This window comes from Otolemur garnettii, unplaced genomic scaffold (assembly GCF_000181295.1).
Source record: "Otolemur garnettii isolate 467f Iridium unplaced genomic scaffold, OtoGar3 scaffold00003, whole genome shotgun sequence".
NCBI classification, from domain to species: domain Eukaryota; kingdom Metazoa; phylum Chordata; class Mammalia; order Primates; family Galagidae; genus Otolemur; species Otolemur garnettii.
Window position 1 is genome coordinate 21653201 of NW_003852398.1, and position 8863 is coordinate 21662063.

Genomic DNA, 8863 nt, shown 5'->3' on the forward strand with positions numbered 1-8863 from the left:
CGGGTCCGGGCTGGGGATTCGAACCCGCCACCTTAGGTGTACGTGGCTGGCGCCTTAGCCGGTTGAGCTATAGGCGCCGAGCCAACAGAGGCAATTCTTCAGTGCTCAGCAGAATAATGAGATCTTAGGGCCACACATTCTTTGGTTGAATTCTCACTCTGTAACTTATTAGCTGTGACCTTGGCCAAGTTATTTAGTATCTCTTTCCTCAGAAGGAAAATAATACCTACTTCATAGGTTGAAGTAAAGAATAAGTGTAATGATATACTTTAAGACCTTGACTTAGTGACTGAAAAGGAACAAGACCTCCATATATAGGTTATTTTCTCACTATTATTAATATAAAGTCAGCCCTTAGCAAAAGGACAAGATGTCATATTTTATGTCATTCTCAAATAGTTAAATCCACCCTTGTTAGACCTAGGATGGCCAGGGCTCTGTACCAAGTAGAAGACCTGTCTCAAGTCAGTTAGCTGCTTTCCATTCCAGGCCGCTTCCTGTCCCCACACCTGGCAGGTTTCCATGTGAGAGTGAGCAAAAGGGACTTGCCACCTTCCCATGCTGGAAGGCTGCTCTGGTCTCCAAACTCTTACTGACACATTACAGGGCCGGACAGCTTTATAATCTGGGTAAGTCCTGCTCCATCATCCTCTGAGCCCCAGAAGGGGCTCCCTGTAAAATGAAAATAACATCAGAACTTACCTGATGAGGTTGTTGTGAGGATTAAATTAACTAATGCCTGGAATATTATAAACTCTCAATATAAGGTAGCTAAGATGCTAATGAGGCAAGAAGCCTCCCACAGGGTGTCATGCTGGGAGACACAGAAAAGGGTCAACAGCACTTCACCCTCAAAGAGATTCAGTCCCCAGTGGGGGTACAGTCAGAGGCCATTCCTTTCTTCCCATTTCTCCCCATGCAGTCGTACTTAGGTCTGGATCAGAGCTCCAGGGGCCAAGTGATTGCAGCTGCTGTGTCCTGCAGGAAGGCTGGCTTTAAGAAGGGTGGGGACAAACTTCCTATGTCTTAACTCACTCCCACATACTCCCTTCTGCTGTTGTGAACCCCACTTCCAGCTCTGCACGTTCCCTGTCACCAGCTGCTGGAACCCAGGCATCATATGCTCCAAAAAATAAAGCCATCCAGAAAGTTCTCCATGGAGAGCTCTGCACTACACTCTGGTTTGCACCCGTAGGGCCAGACACCCAGGAATATCATGAAAAGTCTGACCTCAAAGCTGAGTTTCTGTCCCCTGTATACTGGAGCCACACGGCCAGGGGGATTCAATACCCAGGTCCTTCTTTTTCCTCATGCTTGCTTCTTCTAACGAGACCAGGTGTATGTTTCACCGAAGACCCCACTTTCAAAGAACCTGACAAAACTTTCTCAGCAGGCTTGGTAACCTTTGTCCCAATTTTCTCGACTCTAGAGAGTAAAAGCTGTTGAGGATTAGGGAAGGACATGGTAAGACCAATAGGAGGTGAATGGAACTAGTTAGATGTATTTGTTTCTCCTGTGGAAGAAGAATTTAGATTTATTCTTTCTAGCTGATGTCAAAGCTGTGAAGTTGCATATGCTTACAGGGCTGCAGGCTGGGGGGACAGCTGGGCAGATGGTGTGTTTGCTGTATACCGTGAGCTCCTCCAGAGCAGAGACAGGGCCTTGTTCCTCACTCTGTCTGGTTAACACAGTGTCTAGCACTGAGTGGTCAATCAAAAACGATCTGCCCGGCTCGGCGCCCATAGCTCAACCGGCTAAGGCGCCAGCCACGTACACCTAAGGTGGCGGGTTCGAATCCCCAGCCCAGACCCGCCAAACAACAATGACGGCTGCAACCAAAAAATAGCCGGGCGTTGTGGCAGGCACCTGTGGTCCCAGCTACTTGGGAGGCTGAGGCAGGAGACTCGCTTGAGCCCAGGAGTTGGAGGTTGCTGTGAGCTGTAATGCCACAGCACTCTACCCAGGGGGACAGCTTGAGGCTCTGTCTCAAAAAAAAAAAAAAAGACCTGCCCAATGAATAAAATTACTTAGTCTCACAGGCAGACCATGGGCTTAAGTGCCCAATTGCACATTTCCATAACAGTCTGAACTTTTCCTTCTAAGTACTAATCCTGCTTGCAAATTAAATAATTGCACTTGCAATTATTTGTTTAATGTGTGCCTCCCTGACAAGACTGTCAGCTCCCTGGGGCAAAGACTGCCCCTCATGTTGTTCACAGTGGTATCACCAGTGCTTAGAATGGTACCCAACATAATACAGGTTGCACTCAATAAATACTTGTTGAATGAAAAAATGAGCACAGATGCAAAGTGGCCCCACTCAGTGGATCAGTCCACCCATCAATCAGAAAGGCCTGAGCTGTCCTGCTGAGCCCATTCCCAGGCCAAAGGAAATTGGCAGAAGGGTCTTTATTTCAAGTTGCTGATAGTATCAAGGGGAAGTGTGGAGATAGGGATCTGTTAATGTCTAGGCTCAGCTGTTCCTAGAAAGTCTGCCTCCTAGAAGAAGTCTATTGATTTACAAAGAGGCAAAATGGAATAAGAAGCAGGTCCATCAGGTGGTTAACCAGGGCCCTCCCTTTGCTTCCAGTTAGCAATGTGGGACATTTAGCAGGGGTGTAGATGGACTGAATTTCAATCTGAAATTAATGGTGGAAACTACTTCACAGAGTTGTTAGAAGGTAAAATGAAATGTGTAAATATTTACTACAGGGCCTTACAATGGTACCAATTCTCAGTAGTACTTTCTAGAGTTGTTGCTATCAATATTCTTTTGCCTTTTAAGGTTGCTCTTGAATAAAAAGCAACTTGGATGCCATCACTTAAATGAAGATATTTAGGACTGAACTCCGGTGATAAGTGCTGGGCTTCACCAAGCATTTTCTGGGGCCAAACTGACCAGACTGCTGGTGAGAGAGAGTGAATGAATCTAAGTTTATGGTCCCCAATCCCCAGATCATGGCCTAGAATATGTCTGTAGCCTATTAAGAACCAGGTCTCACAGCAGGAGGTGAGGGGCAGGTGAGCCAGTGAAGTTTCCTCTGTATTTACAGCCTGAGTTCCACCTCCCTCCAGATCAGAGGCAGCATTAGATTCTCCTAAGAGCGGGAACCCTATGTAAACTGCACATGAGAGAGATCTAGAGTGCTTGTTCCATATGAGAATCTAATGCCTGATGATCTGAGGGGAGAAGTAAAGCACTTGAATCATCCTGAACCCAAGCCCCAGGTCATGTGTGGAAAAATTGTCTTCCATTAAACCCTTCCCTGCCGCCAAAAAAGTTGGGGGCCACTGATCTAAGTGACAGAGATGCAATTCAAACCAACTTGGGTAAGTATTGGCCCACATATTCCCCCAAGTCTGGTGATAGACTTGCTTTGTACACAGTGGACCCAGAGGCTCAAGCAATGTCATCAGGTGACTCCACCCATTTCCATCAATCCATACTGCAGTCTTCTACTCCGACTCCCTGGGCAAAAAGGCTCAGGCTCCCAATGGTGGCTTACATCCAACCACAGACAGAAGGGAACGTTTCCCTTCCCAAAACACCCCCAGAATTGAGTCTCATTGGCTGTAATTGAGTCACATGACTACCCCAAACCAATCACTGTGGCCAGTGGATGCCAGGCTCTGATTGGCAGAGCCAGACCACAGCCTCCCCTCTCCTTGTAGGCTGAAGTCAGCTCTGCAGGCTGGAAAGGGAGGTTCCCCAAGCAACATGTGGTGGTTGCAGTTGCGAGAAGAAGGGAGAATGTTGCTGGGTCAGCAAAAACAAATATCCACTGCAGATTGCAAACCACTCTGTGGGTCAGGTGACAAGAGCAATGTCACAATGAGACCAAGCAAACATCAGTTCTGTCAGACAAATAAAGTGATAGGATCTGGAGGGATTCCCAGAGGGCAATAGAGCATTACTCAGCTGTCTGCCAAAAGAACTGTTTTGTAGAGCCCAGATTATCCTGAGAGTGAGGTACTTGCCTCAGGCACTACATTTAAGGGAGATACACACACACACACACACACACACACACTCAACAATCTAGGTAACACTTTAACGTGATATTTTATAAAACAACAAAATTTTTTTTTTTTGGAGGCAGAGTCTCACTTTGTCACCCTTGGTGGAGTAAAGTGGCTTCACAGCTCACAGTAACCTCAAACTCTTGGGCTCAAGCTATTCTCTAGCCTTGGACTCCCAAGAAGCTGGGACGACAGGTGCCCACTAGGACACCAGGCTATTTTTTTTGTTGCAGTTGTCATTGTTTTGTTGTTGTTGTTGTTTGTTTTTTTGAGACAAAGCCTCAAGCTGTGACCCTGGGTAGAGTGCTGTGGCATCACAGCTCACAGCAACCTCCAACTCCTGGGCTTAAGCAATTCTCTGCCTTCACTTCCCAAGTAGATGGGACTACAGGCGCCTGCCACAATGCCTGGCTATTTTTTGGTTGCAGCCGTCATTGTTGTTTTGTGGGCCCAGGATGGATTCAAACCCGCCAGCTCAGGTCTATGTGGTCAGTGCCTTAGCCACTTGAGCCACAGGCACTGAGCCTGCAGTTGTCATTGTTATTTGGCAGGCCTGGGCCGGGTTCCAACCTGCCAGCCCCAGTATATGTGGCTGGCGCTCTAACTGCTGAGCTACAGGAACCGAGCCATATAAAACAAAAATTAATGCAAAAAATGCAGAATCACAAAAATGCCCAAATTTTAAATAAAGGTGGATGAATAATAGTGCTGTATCGAGCCATATTGGAGCTTGGAGCAAAAAGAAAAAAGAAATCAGAGCTACTGATCCTACTTTTAATGAAAATTTGGGTATATTGTTCATCATGAATTTTCTCACATTAATTATTATTTTTTTTTTTCTTGAGACAGAGACTCACTTTGTTGCCTTTGGTAGAGTGCTGTGGTGTCATAGATCACAGCAACGTCAAACTCTTGGGCTTCAGCAGTCCTCTTGCCTCAGCCTCCCGAGTAGCTGGGACTACAGGCACTTGCCACAATGCCCAGCTCTTTTTTAGAGATGGGGGTCTCACTCTTGCACAGGCTGGTCTCTGAACTCCTGAGCTCAGGCAATCCACCTGCCTTGGCCTGCAAAGTGCTAGGATTATAGGTGTGAGCCATCCAGCCCTGGCCTTCTTGCATTAATTTTAACTTTTAAAATATTATCTTCGGGCTTTATTGCCCATAGCTCAGTGAGTAGGGTGCTGGCCACATACACAAAAGCTGGCGGGTTCAAAACCAGCTCGTGCCTGCTAAAAAACAACAATGGTAACTGCAACCAAAAAATAGCCAGGTGTTGTGGTGGGCGCCTATAGGCCCAGCTACTTGAGAGGCTGAGGCAAGAGAATCACTTAAGCCCAAGAGTTTGAGGTTGCTGTGAGCTGTGATGCCACCGCACTCTACTGAGGGCAACATAGTGAAACTCTGAATGAAAAAAAACAAACATATCTTTGTCTCAGTGCCAGTAACACAGTGGTTATAGCTCCAGCCACATACACTAAGGATGATGGGTTCAAAACCGGTCCAGGCCAGCTAAACAACAATGACAACTGCAACAAAAAATAGCTGGGCATTATGGCAGGCGCATGTAGTCCTACCAGCTACTTGGGACTCTACTGAGGGCCACATAGTGTGACTCTGTCTCAAAAAAATAAAATAAATAAAAATAAATAAAATAAATTATCTTGATTACTAAAATTTTTTGTATCTCCCTAAATTTTGTGCTCAAGACAGGGGTCTCATTACTCTTACCCTAGTCCAGGCCCTACTGTCTTAAGTCAGATTTGCTGGGAGCAGAGAAGGAAAATCACTCAGAAATGAATGGCTGTGTCCAAAGCCGGCATTCTCTAGTGGGAGGAGCCCTGGGCAGGAATAGGGGTCTTGGAATCAGGACTAGTTTTGCTATCGGTGTGCTATCACTCTGTCCTCTTGGGAAAATCTGTTTTCTTTTGTGGGACTCAATTTCTCTCTCCACTTGCATAGGAGAGAAAGGACAGGATTAGTGGTTTTTAAGCAACAGAATCCAATCTCCCAATTTAGCGAAGAGATTAAGAATGGAGCTGTTGTCCAGATGTGGTCGTGTACCTCTAGTTCCAGCCATTTGGGAGGCTGCAGTGGGAGATTTGCTTGAGGCCAGAAGTTTGAAACCAGCCTGGGCAATGTAGAGATACCCCATCTCTTAAAACATTCATATTCCATGGCCTTACTCTAGTCCTATAGAATCTGAATCTCTAAGGACAGAGCCCAAGAATCAGCTTTTTGAGCAAGTACTCCTTCCCTGCCAGGTGACTGGCATCCATTGAAGTGTTTGTGTCCTTCCTAACGAAGTCAGGGATATAATAAGATTTTTAGAGAACTTCAGGGGTTATATTATTCTAGAGTTCTCACTACAACAGTCCTTCTGACTCTCCAGTGTGAGAGGAAAGAACACAGAAACAGTCAGATAAGCCCACACAAATGAATCACAGTTAGCCAACTGGAAACAGACCACAATGAGATCTCTAGGGCCCCGTTTTCAGGCAGAACATCCTGGCTGACAGCCCCTTGCTCTGCAATTCCACATTTTGTATTTGGAAGAAATTGTCCATGCATTCCTCTCTTCTTCCGGAGTGGCACTGACAACCTCGGGAATTATTTATTGAATTATCAGGTTTCTTATTAGCACACTAATGGGTTCCTGGGAGCTAGAAGTGAGCATGCCCGTGAGACTGTCATATGAATTTATTTAAGACTTTGAAAGTATGGCAGATTTTTGTAAACTGCAAGGGAGAGAGCTATTCATTCATTCATTCATTTTATCCACTAAACTAGCTTGGCAGATTCATTGGTGAATAATATATTTCCTCTGCTTTTTTTCCCAACGTTATTGAGATATAATTCACACACCATGTAAGTCATCCATTTAAAATGTAAGTTCAATTGTTTTTAGTATATTAACAGAGTTGTGCGGCCGTCACCATCATTAATTTTTTAGAACGTTTTCATCACTTCAAAAAGAATCACCAGCTGGGCACAGTGGCTCAGACCTGTAATCCCAGCACTCTGGGAGGCTGAGGCTGGTGGATTGCTTGAGTTCAGGTGGAGGCCAGCCTGAGCAAGAGTGAGACCTCGTCTCTACTGAAAAATAGAAAAATTGAAGCAAGAGGACAGCTTGAGCCCTGCGAGTTTGAGGTTGCTGTGAGCTATGATGATGTCATGGCACTCTACCTAGGACGACAGAGTGAGACTCTGTTTCAAAAAAAAAGTATTTTTAATTAAAAAAAAAAAAGAATCTCTGTACCCTTTAGCTAATTATCCTTCAGTTCTTCTATCCCCATCCCTAAGCAACCACTAATCTACTTTCTGTCTCTATGGATTTGCCTACCCTGGACATTCATATAAATGGGATCAAATAATGTGTGGTTTTTTGAAACTGGTGTCTTTCACATAGCATAATGTTTCCAGCGACCATCCATGTTATAGCATGTATCAGTACTTTATGCCTTTTTGTGACTGAATAACATTCGATTGTATGGATAAATCCCATTTTAGTTATCCAGTCATCAATTTGTTGGACATCTGGGTTGTCTCTAGTTTGGACTATTGTGAATAACGCTGCTAGAAACATTTGTGCTCGAGGTTTGTGTGGACATGTTTTCTTTTCTCTGCTTTTGAAGGGCTCCTAGTCTAGCAGACACATGTGCTAAGACAGGTCTACACATAATTACTTCTGCCGAGCAGATGGTAAAAGAGTTGGACAAGGCGATGTTTCTGCCATGTAGGGTGTATGGGCCAAGGAAAAACTTCTTGCCCTCTGAAGGTTTGTTGAAAAATTAACTCACATAAGGCAGATTAAGTGGAGAAAAGGCATATAGAATTTATTAATGTATATATGGGGGAGAACGACAAAGTGATTGCTCAAACCCCCAGTGGGGTGCAGAGCACGCAAACCATCTTGAGGTTTCAGAAAGAATGGGGGCCCAGAGCATGGCCAAACACAGGTTATGGTGCTCAGTCAGGTTACAGAAACAAAACGGGCCGGGCGTGGTGGCTCACGCCGGTAATCCCAGCACTTTGGGAGGCTGACGTGGGTAGATTGCCTGAGCTCATGAGTTGGAGACCAGCCTGAGCTGGAGTGAGACCCCCATCTCTAAAAATAGCTGGGCCTTGTGGCTGGCACCTGTAGTCCCAGCTATGAGGGAGGCTGAGGCAAGAGAATCTCTTGAGCCTAAGAGTTAGAAGTTGCTGTGAGCTATGACGCCATGGTACTTTACCCCTCTATAGGGTAACAAAGTGAGACTCTGTCTCAAAAAACAAACAAAAACAGGTGAGGAGATCTGGCTGGCAAATTGTTGTGAGCTGTGACATAGTGACACTCTGTCTCCAAAAGAAAACAAAAACAAACAAAAAAACCCCCATGGTCTTCTCATGTAGCTGAATCCTCACTGGTAGCTGCCTTCAGAGAGAAGATGGTAAATGTTTCCTTCAGTCCTTTAAAGGTGTCAGATTCTCAGTTGATTGTCCTTAGATCCAGACAAGAGATCTGGCTCCATCAGCGTAGATCTACAGATGCAAATCTCCCCCAGAAAAGACAGATTTTCAGGGCTTGCTGGCCCTCTGACAGCCTTCTCAAAATATGCCATGGAAACATTTCTTGGGAATATCTATTTTGATTTCCTTCAAGGGACAAGTTCCCTCACATTTCTATATGTTAGTTTTCTCATGAGTAAAATGGGATCAATATTTTCTTTACCTTATCGGATTGCTGTGAGGGTTATGCGAAACAATCCATATTAAGTGTTTAGCCCCAAGCTTCGCACACAGTAAATGTTTGAAAAAAGTGTACTATTATTATTTTTCATATAGGGATTCTTTTTTTTTTTTTGAG